Raw genomic sequence first — 16,558 nt, forward strand, 5'->3', positions numbered from 1 at the left:
TGAATGCAGCAAAAGTTGACTTTACTTTGATTTGCTTTCCCTTTTGGTAATTGTGATTTGTTCACCTTGGTCTAAGCTTTTTGGTTCTTGCCTTGATTGCAAAACTTCTGAAAATTCCCAGAGAGACAGGCAGCCAGCAGTCTACTTGTCCTGTGTGGTCCTTTCAATCAGTCATTGGTTTTGCCAATATTTATTTACCAAGTATCTGCAATCAAAGACCAGAACCAGAAAGAAGCACAGAGGAGAGCTACCCCAAGTTTCTTCTAGTTTTTGTGGCGACATTGGGGGTGTGCGACAGCTGGCCTGCTGTGGCTCTCGTTTTCGACACATTTCACATTTTGTGGCAAAATCAATTAAACCGGAAATGCATGTACGAGACCATTGGGTGGAGTGCCACAGGGAGTCAGGCATCCGCTTAACACGAAAATTCAACCTAACAAGCGAACAAAGTGTCTGGTGAGGCAAGCAAGAGTTCCCACAGAAAAAGGAGTGTAAAAGAGAGAGTCAGGCCATGTGCTGTTAGGTGTTACATATGCATATATGTAGGTCAGGGCACAGCATGGGGCGTGGCTGGCTAGCAACAACAGTAGCTTGATCCAGACACATGTCGTCCGTGACTGCCCGTGACGCAGTCTGTCGGATTGCATCGATGCCAAAAGTTCAATTCAGTTCAGTCCGAGACGTGTGTATTTACAATTAGATATCCGTCAGCAATCTATAACATATCCAAGTACCAAAAGGACAAGCCAGCAGCTGAATGAGGAGCTGGAGCCAGCGGGTGCCGCATTTGCCATTAATTTTTACACATTCCGCTTTGGGTTTGGATGGAGTGTGTGAGGAGGAAGGAGTCGAAGTGGGCGTCGCATTGCTGGAGTCTTCTTCCAGCCATTGATTACTCGAGTGTAGCTGACGGCGCCACTCGAGCACACAAATTGGAAAATTTTGCAGCATCCAAGCGGCAGCAAAAATCTCATTTTCATTTACACAAAGTCCCAAACTGCCCCCCGACTGCCTTCTATCTCTTTGCACATAATGGAAAGTTCAAAGTTTTTGGCTGAATTAATTTTTCAACTTCATAATTTCACGTGCTCCGCGAAGCTTTAATAACAGCAAACCCCAGACCCAACCCAAGCCAGACCATTGTGCCTCCATTTCCATTCCCATTTAACATCTCTTGTCGGCAGCTGTCTTCAATGGCTGGCTGCCTGCTCCTTCCTTTTGTTTGTGGCTTCAGCAGAGGCTGCTCCTTTCTCGTGCCTCTTGCCAATGGTGTGTTAATTAATTGCTCAATTAATTGAATGCTCAGCGTCTGCTCCCAAAAAGTCAATTGTCTGTTGTTCTTCAATGGCCCTGCACTTTACACAAAGTGTCAACGCAACAGAAGCAAAACCTTTGGCAAAATTTAATGTCTTGGGTTCGGGTCAACCTGTCATGTCTGCGTGATGTTCTTGTGCCTTAATCATAAGCAGGTAGCGTGGTTAGCCAGTGCCATTATTAATGCTGGATAATTAACATTTTGCCTGCCGATCCATCAGGATCTTCAAGCCAGTCTTCAATTATTCAATATTCCCCCAATTAAAACTGAATTACTCAAGGCACATTTCATGCTGCTTGCTGCAAGCCTCATACATGTGCACTTTATTATTTTAATGAGTGGCATTAATTATTTGCGGTGCAGCAGCCAACGGCAAACAATATTCGAGAGGCGAAACCCCTTCTCGCATTTCGCTAGCTCCGTTTTGCTTTTGTCTGTGCAAGTTGTGTAATGAAAATGTCAATCAATTTTCCCATGATTTGCCATTAAAGTGTGTGTCTGGCTCTGTGTGTGTGTGTGCACCCAATCTACACCTTGTGTCACACACATGTCGCTGGCTGTGTCCCACTCAATGCCAATTGCAAATTGAGTTCATCTACTGGCGGCGGCAAATATTGACATGACAGGACACCCATTTTTATTTTATTTTATTTGCATTTTTCTCTTTTTCTTTTGCTCCTTTTCACACGCCCACCGCCCCCCTTTTAGCCCCAGCCCCTGCCCACATTCTGCGCTATTTTTCCTCTTATTTTTTTGGTTTCATTTTTGCACAGCTTCTGCTTGGGGCACAACCTCCCTTTAACATTTGCTGCTCGGCATTTTCTTGTCTCTCCTTTTTGCTGGCGTGTCCTTTTCTCACTTTATCTGCCAGAATTCTCTTCCCCCGTGTGTGTGTCCTTGTGTAGGTGACAAAAATGACATATTAATTTCCAAAGGGGAAACGAAATAATATAAATGGAGTTGTCGCTTCAAGCTTAAGCGTGTAAGCTCCACGTATCTGCCACTCCCCATTCCTGTGTCCCACTTGCCGCACATTCGCATGCAAATTGCTTTGGCAAAAATCTAAATAAATATGATGAGGGAAATCAACACTGCGGCATCGCCCGGTAATTGTTTGACTATTACATTACGCATAAAGAAACGCAAAAGAAAAGAAAAGAAAATATTCCATGACGGATATTTGGGATATTTTCAGAGAATTTAATGAAGTCGTCCAGCAGCGGCAGCATCAATCATCCTTCGACGAGAGACACACACTCGCACGCGTGTGGCAGGAGCTCAGATAAAGCCAAGGATATGACCGTCTGTCCGTCTATCTGTCCGTCTGTCCGTCCGTCAGTCTGTCAGGGTTTGTGTGTGTGCGGCTTGTCCATACCTCAATTGAAAAGCACTTTGCCAAAGGATAATAACGATAAATTTTTTATTGTAATGTGTTTTGCAGTGTTTACATGCCGGCTGCGCCTGATGCCAGTCAGCGAGGGTAGCAACAGGAGTTTTGTCAGCCCCAGAAGAGCAGATTTCCTGCCACTACTCGAGCAACCCACGTCACAGTCCTGGCAGCTGCCAAAACAGCGTGTATTGCCATTATTTTCCATAGCAACCTCTCGCTCCCTCGCTCTTTCTCTCTCTCTCTCTCTCTCTCTCTCTCCAGTCCTACTACATCTTTGTCCCAAGCTCCAAGCCTCTCTCCTCCTCCCTTCTATGAGCACAATTTGCAGTCGCCTTTCATGCTGTTGCGCGCGCTTACGGGCAACACTTAATCGGCTTCCGGGGATATTTGGGATTTAGGGCGGAAACCTATTTGTGTCAAGACGCAGCGAACAGCGAGTGTTCTGCTTCAAGGGAGGAGACTCTACTTTCTCCCCCCGCTTTTCATTTTAGGCATTTTCCTCTTTGCCAGCATATTTAGTCTTTTGTTTTTGCGACAATTTGCTGCCTTTTTTTTTTTTTGATACTTTACTTAGCCTGATACTTAAAATTTAAAACAAAAGAGCGCTGCAACCCTCCCCCACCTCAAGATGAACTACTTAGTTTTTTTTTTGCTTAGACTTTTCTCTGTCCCGCTGCCCGCGGCAAACATTACAACAATGAAGCCAATTCCGTCAACAGCCTGCGGCGGCCTGCCCATACATGAATATATTTCTCTTTATGCTCTCTGCTGTGGCACTGCTTGTTCCCTGACAGAATCCCTATTCGTTTCCCCGTGCTGCTGGGCCGAGTACGTGCTAATGGCTTAAGAGAAAATGACACCAAACATGGCCAAAAGTCGGCCAAGAGGAATCGCTGGCTTTCTCATAAATATGAGTATGCTTCGAGCTCTCTGTGAGCTCTCTCTCTCAGGGTATTTTGGCTGTGCAAAACTATTTGGCAAGGCAGCAGCGTAAGCATTTCAGAGACTACTGGCAGCTTCATTGCTGTCTCTCAATCGAACTGCTTACACAGCTTGAACTTTAATTTGCCACCCGCCAAAGTGTATTCTCAACTTCGACCATTAAGCTGCACATTTTCTTTGCTGTTTTTGTTTCTGTGTGTGTCGGCTTTTGGTGTTGGCTGTGCCACGCCCCATACTAATAACGACCGCCGGCTGTTGCGCCATTGAAAAATGCTGACTATCTGAGGCACGGATGCAGCGACTGCGAAGTGGTGTGCAGGAGGAGGCTTTCGCTGGCTAAGCAGCTGACTTGACTGCTCCTCATCCGTCGTCTGGCATATGTGTGGCTTGGGGTTTTGTGTGTGCCTCTGTGTCTACCAATTCCCTGCTAATGGCTCTTTTGTGAGCATTTTCACACTGCTTGGCTGGCTCAATGGAATGCCACAGGCAGGACGACTGCTCGTCCGCTCATTTTCAGTTATTTTCCTTTCAAATATTTATGATTTTCCAAATGCCAAAGTGCACGTCCACGCAACGTCTCTTTGTGTGTTTTTATACACAGCCTAGCCGAAGGTTGTTCAACTTTGCAAGGGGGAATGGCAATACTCAGCGAAATTAATTGAACAATTTTGCTTCATTTTACCCAAAGGTATGCCCGAAATTGTGCATATTGAATTATTTAAAATATAAATGATCAGATATTCAATGAGAGCATCAACACATCAACTTTTGTTATTTTTGCCGTCCGCATTTTGATCTGTATTAACCGAAAACATGTTGCCATTAATATTCCTTAAAGCATCCTCTAGTCCTCGTTCCTAGCCTTCCCCCTTGATCTATTGTAATCATCGTGCAAGTGTGTAAAAAACCACAACGTACAGTGGAAACATTATCCATTATCCAACTGAATCGAATAAGGAGACAAGTACCAAGTCCTATTAAAATTTCAAATAAATCGTTGGCTACCCTGTTTTGCGTCTTTTTTTTATGTATCCATTTTTAACGATTTCAGCCTTATTTTTGACAGCTACAAAACTTTTTCTAGTCGACGTAGTAGGCTTTTATTTGTCATTGAACTGACCAGCCAACAGTTCGTACAGTTTGCATTCAGTTCAATTCGAGACAGCCACAAAGGCAGTCTAACTAAAAAAATTCGGAAAAAACTGTTAGTGAAAAAAAAAAAAATTTTAAAGTAATTTTCGCGTGTGAAAAAGCAACCCATCAGTCTCGTGTTTCTTTTAATAAAAAAAAATAAAAATTTCTGCTTAGTTCGGCATAAAAAATAGTGAGTTTAGAGGCAAATAAATTAAATTTAAAAATAAATTTTCTTATCGGTTTCAAAACAATTTTTAGCTGCTACAAAAGTTTTCGGATCGAAGTTGGCTGGAATTCACATAGACAGCTTTCATTCAGTTCAATTCAAGGCAGCCACAAAAGCAGCCAACAAAACAAAAACCGGAAGTAATTGTTAAAAAAAAAATTAAATTAAATTAATTGAAAAAGTTAGTTTTTTTTTCGGAAAAGCGAAAAGCAAGCTTTTTGTCACGGTTTTATTTTGTATTAATTCAAAACTGTTTCCTTTTTGCAGTTCCGTTCAAACAATTCACACAAAAACGAAGCTAAAAATAAATTTCGAATTAATACAGCAACTGAAAGGTCTCTTGGCGCAGAAGAAACTTTTCTGAACTCTCTTGGCACAGGAGTTACTCAATGCGCTGTTCGGGATCCTCAACAACCCAACTACCAGTGGAACATTCTTAGCCGGAACGCCAAGGGATTTGCCGCCCATGGCTACAGCTGCGTGGAGACTCAACCGAAACCTACACCCGGTCTACAGTGCCGGTGTTACAATTGCATTTAATACAAAGTAATCAAAGGCCGGCATGTATATTTGTGAAACTGCACGCCCAAACGTTCCATGAGTGTGGACACAACGAGGAAGGTTTTCCACCGGCACGCATCGCCATTTTCATGCAAACGGTGGCACTGCAGACCACTCAAGTTGACATCGCAAGTGTGAAGCGCATCCTTGGATATCTTTCGATCCACCGATGATACATAAGCAGGATGTTCCCCCGATTACCGATGTGATCTTGGTTGTTCTGCAGTTCCATCGTGTGCATGCAAATGACAATGCGCACTGGAGGAAACCTTTCTCGCGGTGTGCACTCGCATGGAACTTCTGGACGTTTAGTTTGACAAATATAAGTCGGACCCACACTCAAGGATACACAAACCATTCCCCACATTTATAAACATTGACAAAAATAAACAACACTATAAAGAATGAAAGAAAAGTCAACTTTGGAGTGATTTTTTTATAATTTCTAATGTATTTTCTTTTACGATTTTCTTTGGTATTTAATTCTCTGCTACCCCAAGCGCACATCAAATTCTTTTGACTTTTGCCGCGTGATTGGTGCTCGTGTCACCACTGTTAAAAATCAATAAATGAATCACTGCTCCTGCGGCAGCTCATTTATTAGCCCAAGCCCAAAGGCAACAGCAACAGCAAATAAAAGCGAATAAAAATTAAATATAAAAAACGCATTGTGGCCGCTTTTAAGTGCGCATTCAACATATTGGTATAATCAAATGTGCATTGAACATTATTCAATCGAAGCAACGGAATGTAATAATTTATGCGATAACAGAGACATCAATTGCAGTCATGCAGCGACAAGTGACCGATGGTCATAGTACTTTATACCTTATGGTGATTTGTGTGACTCGAAATAAACCTCAATGAAGGATATACAGCAGCCTCAGGCAGCCAAAAATGTGTCACAATACTTTGATCCATGGGCGTATACCCCAAACGAATACCCTAACTTACTGAGCTTATCAGAGCTGCTACGTACGCACAGTAGCAATGCATTTTTGATGTTTTTAATGCCATTTTTAAATGGAATTTAATTGCCACCGCTTGTCGGACAGAGGAAGACGAGGCTGGCTTATCGATGCACATGATGCGCATGCAAAGCACTTTTTAAATTATCAACACAATTTTATTAATGAAAAAAATGCAGGACGTACAGCTTGTAAAGGACATGGAGGACGTGCCAACGAGGACGGCCACTTACAAAACTTTTGATTATTAAAATGTAATCAAAAATTAACTTAATTAACGGTGCAGATATGCATTGAACAATTTTTGTGATTGAAAAACCCCCGCGCTCAACAACAAATAATACCTGGGCAAAAGGCAAACTGATAATAAAAATCAAATATAACGTATACGCCGTGGCATGACAACGAAGCAGCAGAAGGAGCAGCAGAGAAAAGATCTGCCACGGACATGGTTGCTGCTGTAACGGCTGTAAGTGTGTGTTGGTGTGCGTGTGTGTGTGTGTGTTGTCTCATGCATAAAAATTACATAATAAAAGATATTAGTGTGAAAATTGATATAAAAATCAATGAAGCAGGCAGGCAGGCAGGCAGGCAGCATCGACAGGCGGACAGCATCGACAGGCGGACAGCATCGACAGGCGGACAGGCGGACAGAGCGACGAGCTGCTGCTGACAAGTTTAAAGGGTGCGCCAGTGTTGTAAAGCGCCGTGGCATGGATTGGCCGTGTGTATTGTAAGTGCTGACATAATCATTAAATTTTATTGTCGTTTCATAGTTCTGTTGTTGCTACCCCTCCCCCCCCCCACCCGCCCAACATCTTTCCACATACTTTGCACTTTAGTTTTCATGTTACAGCCACCTCCTGCTTCCACCCACTTATAAATTAGTTGCCCAACCCACACAGCAGACTCCCACACACATGACATTAAAGTGGCTTTGATGCCGGGACATGTCTTGAGGCGCTTCCTGCTGGGCAATAAAACGTATTTTTACGATTGCCCCTCCCATTTCGAGTGGCACACTTTGCATGCACAATGGTCCGCCTCGCAGGCTCCACTCAGCCCCATAAAGGGAGTCGTATCAGCGACAAATAGTGCCACTAAATGGCCACGGATTATAATGATACACAAGATTGGCCCTGGTTCTGTGTCTTGGCCATTAAAAGTATGCCTAGCTCGTAGCCGTGAACTAGGCACAGTCACAGCCAAAAAGTCATCAGCTATAAATGTTAGATTTAACGAGGTCTGAGGACTGTGCGACTGTGCGACTGTGCGACTGATACACGACGTGCCCCAAGGCTCGTGGGTATTGAAATAATTTTTGGTCTGGCGCACATCAATGTCAATTGATTGCAACCCTTTTTCAGGCCAGTGCTGGGTAGGGACAGAGGAACGAGGACAGTGCTGGACAGTGGCAGTAACTGTGCACTAAGTGCTTTCTGTGTGTGTGTGTGTGGCCATTGGCCGTTCCATTTGAGCGCAAGTGGAGCATGAGTCCAGTCTGATTTCTCTTTCAGATTCTCTTCTTTGCTTTTGCTGCCATGCGCCACGGGATGCTTAAATAATTGAGCAGTTAATCGCACCAAATTGCTCGAATAGAATTCCCACAGCCACCTCCACTCGTGGCAGTGCCTGTGCCGGTGCCGGTGCCGGTGCCCATGCCACGTGCATCATTATGTGGCAGCCCATTGATTGTATGCTCATTGAATTATGCAAATGTTGTATGACCTTACAGCAAATTGTCAATGCAGATGCCGTGGCCACATATATTCTGCTGCTGCGGCTGCTGCTGCTGCTCCTCGAGTGTGAGTAAAATTATCCAAAGTGAAAGTGAATTGATTGCTCGTATTCAGCACAAAATTGTAACAGAAATTACGTGAGTAAGTTTCTTGGGGGGTCAGCACAAACAGAAACTTGACTTGAATTTAGTTGGAAAGACTTTTGCCCCGACCAGCATAAATCTTTGATTGAGTTGCGCAGCTCCAAGCTGACTCCATCAACAGTTGATCTCTGCAGCTGCAGGTTGCAGCGTGTGTGTGTGTGTGTGTGTGTGGCATAAGCATATTCGCAGCAGCCAACGCCCCGCCCCCACCTGTCCTCGTGCTCGTTTACGCACTCTACCAAAGCCAATCACGTTTTATGTAACAAATCCAGGAGCCCCAGGACTAGCTTCACACACTCGGAGAGCATTCCTGCAACCCCCCAACAATTCAATTGAAGCCAAAAATCCAACGCGTATTTGTTTTTCAATGATGCCTGATTATTGAAAATCTAAATTCCAAACGCTGACGATGGCCCATCATGGACGATGATGATGATGATGTGGACGAGGACGAGGACTAGAATGCAGCTGTGAATGTGATCCGGATCCGGTCCCCGAGTGTTCATGCTTCACGGTTCATGTTCATGGTTATCCCTCGCTTTGCTTTTTGTTTTTTGTTCTGTTTGTTTTTGGTCATAAAGCTGAGCTGAGCTCAGCGTTAAATGTGCCGGGGATTTAGCTGGAGAAAAGCTACGCAGCTTGATTGGAAAATGGCTGCAGGTGATTGCTTGCCATTTTCATTTATGTGTGTGCAAAGCGCAGCATATTTTGTATTTGTTTGACATGGCTGGCTCTGGCTCTGGCTCTGGCTGCTGTAGTTGCCATAACTAAAATGTACACAAATGCATTTAGATTTAATTGAAAAGCCAAAGCCTGGCAAACGCCACAAAGAGAGTCTTGGTTATGGCATTTGGCTTACAATTTTCCAACCAATTCAAATATAATTTAAGGCAAGAATCTCTGGCAAACTATAATAAATGTCAAGACAAAATATAAATGGAGGAAATGGAAAATTGTGAAAGGCAGGCAGGCAGGCAGCTTCTTAATGTTGTCATCGCTCGTTGCCCTACTTATATGGCTTGGCCATGATGAACTGCACGAGACAATGTTGGAATTTTTATTAACCATCAAAAAATCCGCGCTTACTGTGGCTCTGGCTGTGCATCCCAGGATGCCTAGAGCCAAGGATGCTTGCGTGCTTGGCGTGTGGCACGCACATAGCCCAGAGATTATCTCATGCAACGCACACACACACACACACACACTCGCAGCATGCACCCGCATAGGGAACACAAAAACCCAAAGCAGTTGAAAAACCCTAACCCGAGACGCTGAGACGGGGGGTAGAGCTCCTCTCTCTCTCTCGCTTTCTGTGGCAATCAGCGTGCCTTGCAAGTCATCATAATGGCAGCCCAGCGATGAGTGTGGTGGTGGGTCGTGGTCGGGCTGCATGCAAGGCACTTGTGGTCTTAATATAAAAATCACTTTGTGTGTTGTGTTTGCCGCTGCACGCTGCTTTGCATTTCTAAGCAGACAGGCGAGGCAGGCGGGCAGGCAACATTGTTGTTTCCAGCTCCTGCCTTACCCTTTTGTTTTCATCCGCAACGGCTGACGGAAGTACAGTGAAGCTGCAGCAACTTGTTCATCAGTCGAATGGATGGACCAGCATATGTTCAAAGCTCGCTTGCTGCACTTTAAGTGCTGGCGCCTTTTCAGCACCGAAAGACAGACAGACAGACAGATATGGGGAGCTGGAGAGATAGCTGACTACTTGGCCAACTGACAATGCCAAAGGTCAACGAGGCGTATGAGTAATGTCATAAACAGCTGCCGCAATCGCAATCACAGCAGCAGCCTGGCCTCGAAGAGGAGCAGCAGCAGCTGAAAGCCGAGAGACATTTTAAGCTCTCAGTGCAGTCAAGCGAGAATGTCGCCAGGCCACACAATACATTCATGCTGCTCTCTCTCTCTCTCTCTCTCTCTCTTTCCCCTTTTTTCGCTGTCTCTCTCTGTCGCTCGAGCACTCTTTTCTTGCCATCCCTTTTCAACGTCTTGCCATTGCGCTTTTTCTTTGCCATTTGTTTTCAGCTGCCAGCCAGCCAGCCTGCCTGCCTGCCTGCGTTGATGGCTTAAACGGATAAAAGTTAAGTAGCTTTGAAGTTGGCCAGATTAGCGCGCATATCGCGTACGCCTGAAATGGAACAAAGCAGACAAAAAACAAGAAAAAGAGTAACGAAGAAAAGGCGGCACAAACCTTGAGCACTTGATGGAATACCCTTTCAAGGCGAATTTCTTCTTTCAATCTTAATTTAAGTTTCTCTAACTAAAAACCGAAAAGAAAGTATAATTTCCTGTGTTTTTATATGCTCAAAAACATATCACAGAAAATTGTAAACAATACACAAGTGCGCCCAAAGTTTTCAGCAACTAAAAGCTGGCATTTCCTAAGCTAGTCAGCCCGTCTGTTCCACAGTCAGTCGATGCCTTTGTTTGCCTGCTTGTCGTTTGCTTTTTGCACAGCAAAAAATGACCAAATATTTTGTTGTACAATTTTCATGAGCTTGACAAAGTTGTTCATAAGCTGGCGGTGGCCACCGGACTCGACAATGAACAATGCCGAACGCTGAGCTCTCCGGCAGGAGGCTGTAAAAACTAACTGAATTTTTAATTATTCGATATTTCCACTCAATGAAACGAACGAAATTGGTTGGGGCCAGCGGAGGAAAGGGTTAAAGCAAACTATCATAAAATATTTCCAAAGGCATTCAATTATTTATGAAAAGCAAAAACGGCAGTCGGGAAGCCGGAGGAAACTCGGAGAAAATTCATGGAAACGCTGCAAGAACTTTACTGGCGACAGTCGGCGATTAGCTGAGTCTGAGATACATTTTTGCCTTAGTTTTGGCCAAATTAAACAATAGAGTTTTAAAGTGCAAAAACAAGGCATTAAATGCACGAATTTATGAAGAGATTTAGGACCTTCGACGAGCAGTATAATCTATTTGATAAGCAAAGAAAATATTCGAAAATATCTACAGAAATCGTTTACTTTATAATAAATATAAGTAATCCCTAAACTAACTCCCACAAGTAACTTATTTATTGCTTTTTGCTGTTGCCTTCTTGCAACATTTCAATGCGCTGATAATCCCTTTCAAAGGCCAGACCCAAGTTGAACATAAATATCTGCCACTTGCCATTTGTGATCTGTGTTCCGGTGCCTGCCCAAAACCCAGAATCATCATTAAATCCAATGGCTGATGTGATGCCAGGAAACCCCTTTTGTGGCCTCCAGCTGGGGTGTGAAGCTGTCATTGTTGTCGCTGGCTGATTGTTCAACGATGATTTGGCACAAATTAATAACAATTTATTTATGTGCGCAATTAGTCGAGCCATTTAAATGGCAACAAACAAAATGAAGCTCTGGCTCTGGCTCTGTGGCTATTGGTAGCGCATATAGCATAAAGATTGGTTAAACAAATATACATAATTTGCATATTTATGCAGTTTGCAATGGCAAATGCCCATTGTTGCACATTTTTTGTTGTTTGTTGCATTGTTTTATGGCATTCCAATGAACAAGCAACAACTAACGTTATCACGGCTTCTGTGACTCCATTTAATGCGATATTTTGATACATGTTATTATATTTGTTTGGCTTTGTTTGTGTGCTGCTGCTGCTGCTGCTATTTCTGATTTCCTGGCTGCCTGTCAAATGATAAACGCTTTAAATAATATTATTGAATGCTAACAATATGACTGAAACTATAATAAAATTAAATAGAAATTACAGAAGTTAAAATTCAAATTTAAAGTCATCAAAATGAGAACTTCTAGGAAGCGTGTAGAGTAGAATTCCAGCTTTAATTTAATCCCGGAACTGACGCAACCCCACTGCTAGTTCCCTTCGAACCTCATCCTTCAATGTCGAGTGTCTGTCATGCTGTGCGGCAAATCCTTCCGACACCACCAACCCACCTTCCCCTTGTTGTGCCCAAATTAGCAGCTAAATGCTACAATTCATTAAGGCGCCACCAATGCCAGGTAAGCCCTAATGAAGTTGGCCTACAAACACGAATGGCCCTGCGACTGCGACTATTTGTTTGACTTATTTTTCCATGTGTCGATGTGGCAGTGTGTTCTGCTGCTCGTTTCTACGTTTTTGGCAGTTTTGTAATTGGACTGAAAAATGCTTGAACACCTGCAGGTGAGAGAGTGTGTGTGTGTGAGGGTATGGTGTGTGCGTTATGCCATTAAAAATGTTGAAATCGCACGAGAGACGGCAAGTAAATATTTTACATTTGCATTTTGACGCTAGATGTTTTTTATATAGTAGTTGCCCAACAAAATTTGCATATTTTTTTGTTACTGCTGTGTTCTCTCTCTCTATCGCTCTCTCTTTTTTCTTTTTGTGTGATTTCATATTTTATTTTCGTGTTTTTTATTATGTGCGCTTAATGAAGTCAGCAAGTCGCATAAAATAAAACAGTGTTTCGTTCAGGAAACGCGACCTGGGCCTCGTCCTGTAGCTGTACCTGCACCTGCAACCCCTTGTATTTCGGCCAGCTAAATATTTGCCACAAATGATGTTCTTAATTAAGTGACTCTGTGTTTTGGGGTGTGCTACAAACGAGTCAGAAACGTGTAAAGGAGGCCGCCAGGAGGATAATGCCAAAAGGAAGCTACGTGGCAAACGCATGACAACCGCACAAAGCGCGCACGAAACGGAAATAAAAACTACAGCAGCACAGAGGGAGCCCCTGAAGTGAATGCACAGTGGCAGTGGCTGGTTGGTTGGTTGGTGTCGGTGGAACTCCTTTGGACAGCAGCCTGCCAGCAATTTGGTCAAAGGATTTTTGCCTGTGTGTGTGTCTGTGCCATGCACAGGTGTGATGGCAGCCACTCTCATTATAAGTTATTATTTAAGGGGGGGGAAAAAGAAAAATCAGTAACAGGATATAACAAATAATTGCAGTTACAACTTTTACTGCTAGATAAAATATTTTTGATGATTTTACAAGCGCTTAAAAACGTTTGCTAAAATTAAAATTAAAGCAATAAATGTTTCCCATGAGAATTAAATTGGTTCTTCAATATTTTTATTATAAAACACAAGTTCAGCGAATCACTGCTAAAAAATGTTTAACTTAGTCTTGAAATATTATGTAAAGTTCTATTTTAATAGTGGTTTATATGTGTGCTAAATTTTGCTGGGTATCCCCACGTTTATCTCACTTAAAAACCCCACTCAAAGCTGCTTATGGAAAGGCTTTCGGCTGATGTGAAATTGGCAGCATTCTAGTGGTACGTGATCCTGGGGCTCTGCACCCCTGGAGGCAACGCTGCAAAAGGTAACCTCCAATTAAGCTCATCAGTTTAATGTGCTCTCTGTCGCCGGGTTGGCATTAATATGTGTCACCCTGGCCCGTTGCCGTTGCTTTTGCCCTGCCAAAAGTCGAATGGGTCAGTGCAGCCAGCCACGTAATAAGCGTGTCGACGCCCTGCTGGACGTGCCTGTGGAATTGTTCGGGGGGCGGGGCACCGACAAAATGACTTAAATTTCCGTCGGATTTGGACTGGGTAGTCGGACTTGTACTAGGGAGTCGGACTTGGACTTGGACCTGGACCTGGACCTGGACCCCGAGCTCTATTGACACGTTTTGCTGTAAACTTGGCATTGCTCATAAGCCAGCGCACACAGGGAACAAGCATAATCCGCATATATCCTCTCGCACACATTTGCTTATGACTCATGAAGATACAAACACAAACACACATGCACACACACACACACACACACACACACACACACACACACACACACACACACACACACACACACACACACACAGGCACACACACAACACTCTCTGCTGCAGTAGGAACAGTAGGAGCAGAAGACAGGAAGAGATACTAAAGAGCGCAGAGAGCAGAGAAGAGCATCGTCAGTACTCAGTGCCTGCATCTGGATTACGGTTCGGTACTCTCCCTTACCCCTTCCCTTGCCCTGTGTCTGTTTATTTGTTGCCATTTTTAGTTGCCTTAAAGTTGCAGCTTAATGGCAATTCTCCGCTTGGCCACTCCGCTCGTCAGGCAGACCCGCTCCCCTCCCTTGCTGTAGCACTTGACTCTCGACTGTTTGCCGTTTGTCGTTGGTCGTTGGTCAGTCTGGCGGTCAGTTGGCCAATGTTTCAATATATATACGAGCAAGCTCCTGGGCACGTCACGCCTTTTGCCTTTGACAGTTGTCCGGGCTAATACTGGGACCCCATGCATCTCCATGTCGAGCTCTACTGTGTCTGTGGGGGTTACTTAAAGTGCACAACAAGTAACAAGAGATTCAAAAAAAGCACTTAAAACATTTTTGATTGGCTTCCAGCACTCTGCTGCCATTGAGCATTTTCCTAAAAATTCTAGATTTTCAGGTGCAACATTGCATCTTTGGTTTTGGCTTTTGAAATGGAAAATGAGAGTAGTTGGCCACACAAGCGGTTTCACTTCAATCTCTCAGTTAAGTGAATGGGTCTTGGTAAATTAATTTTCAACAACAGAACTCCTTGCTGCTAAAAGGATTACAAGGCTTTCAGATTTGCCGCTTGCTTGGATACTCTTTGTCCTGCGCAATCGATAAATAAATATTTCATAGAACTTATTTCTTTCTTCGATCCGCAAACGACACTCCTTGGAGTCCATTATCTAATGGGCCACAATTGAAAAATGGCGCAGAAACGTGCCGCAAAGCATTTATGGCTAAAGACTTCTGATTCCTTTTTGGGCGCTAACGTGGCAAGGGTTTCCCTTTGCCAGGTGGCTGAGGCATGTTATCGCTCGGGGTGTTTGGTCTGGGGCGGGACGGTGGGTTTTGTGTGTGCTAAAAATAAATATGCCATTGTTCCAGATACAAAGCAGATAGTCCCGCCGAGCGTCAAAGCAAACCAAAGGGATCTGTGGGACGTGTGGCAGTGGCGGGGCAGTGCCCTCGAGCGAGGACGAGAAAAGGGCAGGGGCAGGGGCAGGGGCATGGGATTGGGACGGGGCCTGCTTAAAGCCGCGTAATTTGTTTGCTTGGGGCTCTCCTATTTGGGGGTCGCTTCGGTCAACACACTGCGACGACTGCCATGGGGGCGCTGACTAAAATTCTCTTTGAATGTAGTTTACACACAGATACCCACACACATACATACAATACATATATACAAGCCGGCTCTTTAACCTAATTAAACCGACAAAAGGCCCGCGAGTCCTTCAAACAGCGGTCCTGCAGCTGCTCCGTATCCTTCGTAACTTACGAAAAATTGGTTTATAATTTTAAGAAATATTTTTGAGCCTGCTGCATAAATTTGTATTGCCACCATGCGTGCCGGGGTAATGGGAAGTTATAACAGGCCGAAAGCTAAATTCTCTTACCTTTTGGGCAATAATATTATGCCATTACGTTTTTTTTGCATCTTCCTCAAACATGAGTAATCGGCGATTAAATAGTTACGTCGGACGGATAAACGGTTATGTTAACGCGCAAAGAGTTACGAAAGAACGATTTACAAAACGAATACGAAAACGCACAAGATTATTTCCATGAGAGCACATATTTGGGTAGATTAAAGTAAGGTGGGCTGCAACAGCATATAAGCTCGTGAGAAAACACCAACGATAGAGAGCCAGATTACCCAGACCCACCTCCACATGCGACGACGCTTTGCGATCGCTCCTTTCTTATTGATTTTCTTCTCTTCTTCACATTGGAGTGGGAAAGGGACACAGTTCCGCTTCTTTTTATTTTACTTGAACAAAACAAAAGGAAAAAAAGAAAAAAAAAACTTTTGAATTTGTAATACACTTTTATCACTTCACTTTCACTTATTTCTTTGCTTCGGCTTCGCCTCCATTCTTTATTTCGCCTTCGCCACTCTCCATTTTTTCGCCTTCGCCGATCTGCCTTTTCTCTGGAGCAGGAAGATGTTGTTGCAATAAAACACAATTGTTGGACCTTCTTAAATCACTGAACACTACACTGCACTACACTTTTAACACTTCACTTTTGCTCTTTTTCTTGATTCGCCTTCGCGGATCTGGTTTGGATCAGGAAGTTGTTGTTGCATCAAAACACTTACTACAAAACACACTACACTTTTTACACATCACTTTCACTTTTTGCATTATATCGCCTTCGCCGCTCTGCTTTTGGGGTGCCAAACGAGA

The 16,558-nt window shown here is 43.7% G+C and overlaps 1 long non-coding RNA gene across 1 annotated transcript; it reads left to right on the forward strand.

Annotated features, from left to right (window-relative positions):
- Positions 1-4,812: 4,812 nt before the first annotated feature.
- Positions 4,813-5,590, forward strand: LOC117585255. The gene is made up of 3 exons (XR_004573909.1): positions 4,813-4,971; positions 5,040-5,147; positions 5,275-5,590. It is a non-coding gene; the product is annotated as an uncharacterized LOC117585255 (long non-coding RNA).
- Positions 5,591-16,558: the final 10,968 nt, after the last annotated feature.

Source organism: Drosophila guanche, unplaced genomic scaffold (genome assembly GCF_900245975.1).
Source record: "Drosophila guanche unplaced genomic scaffold, DGUA_6, whole genome shotgun sequence".
Classification (NCBI taxonomy): Eukaryota; Metazoa; Arthropoda; class Insecta; order Diptera; family Drosophilidae; genus Drosophila; species Drosophila guanche.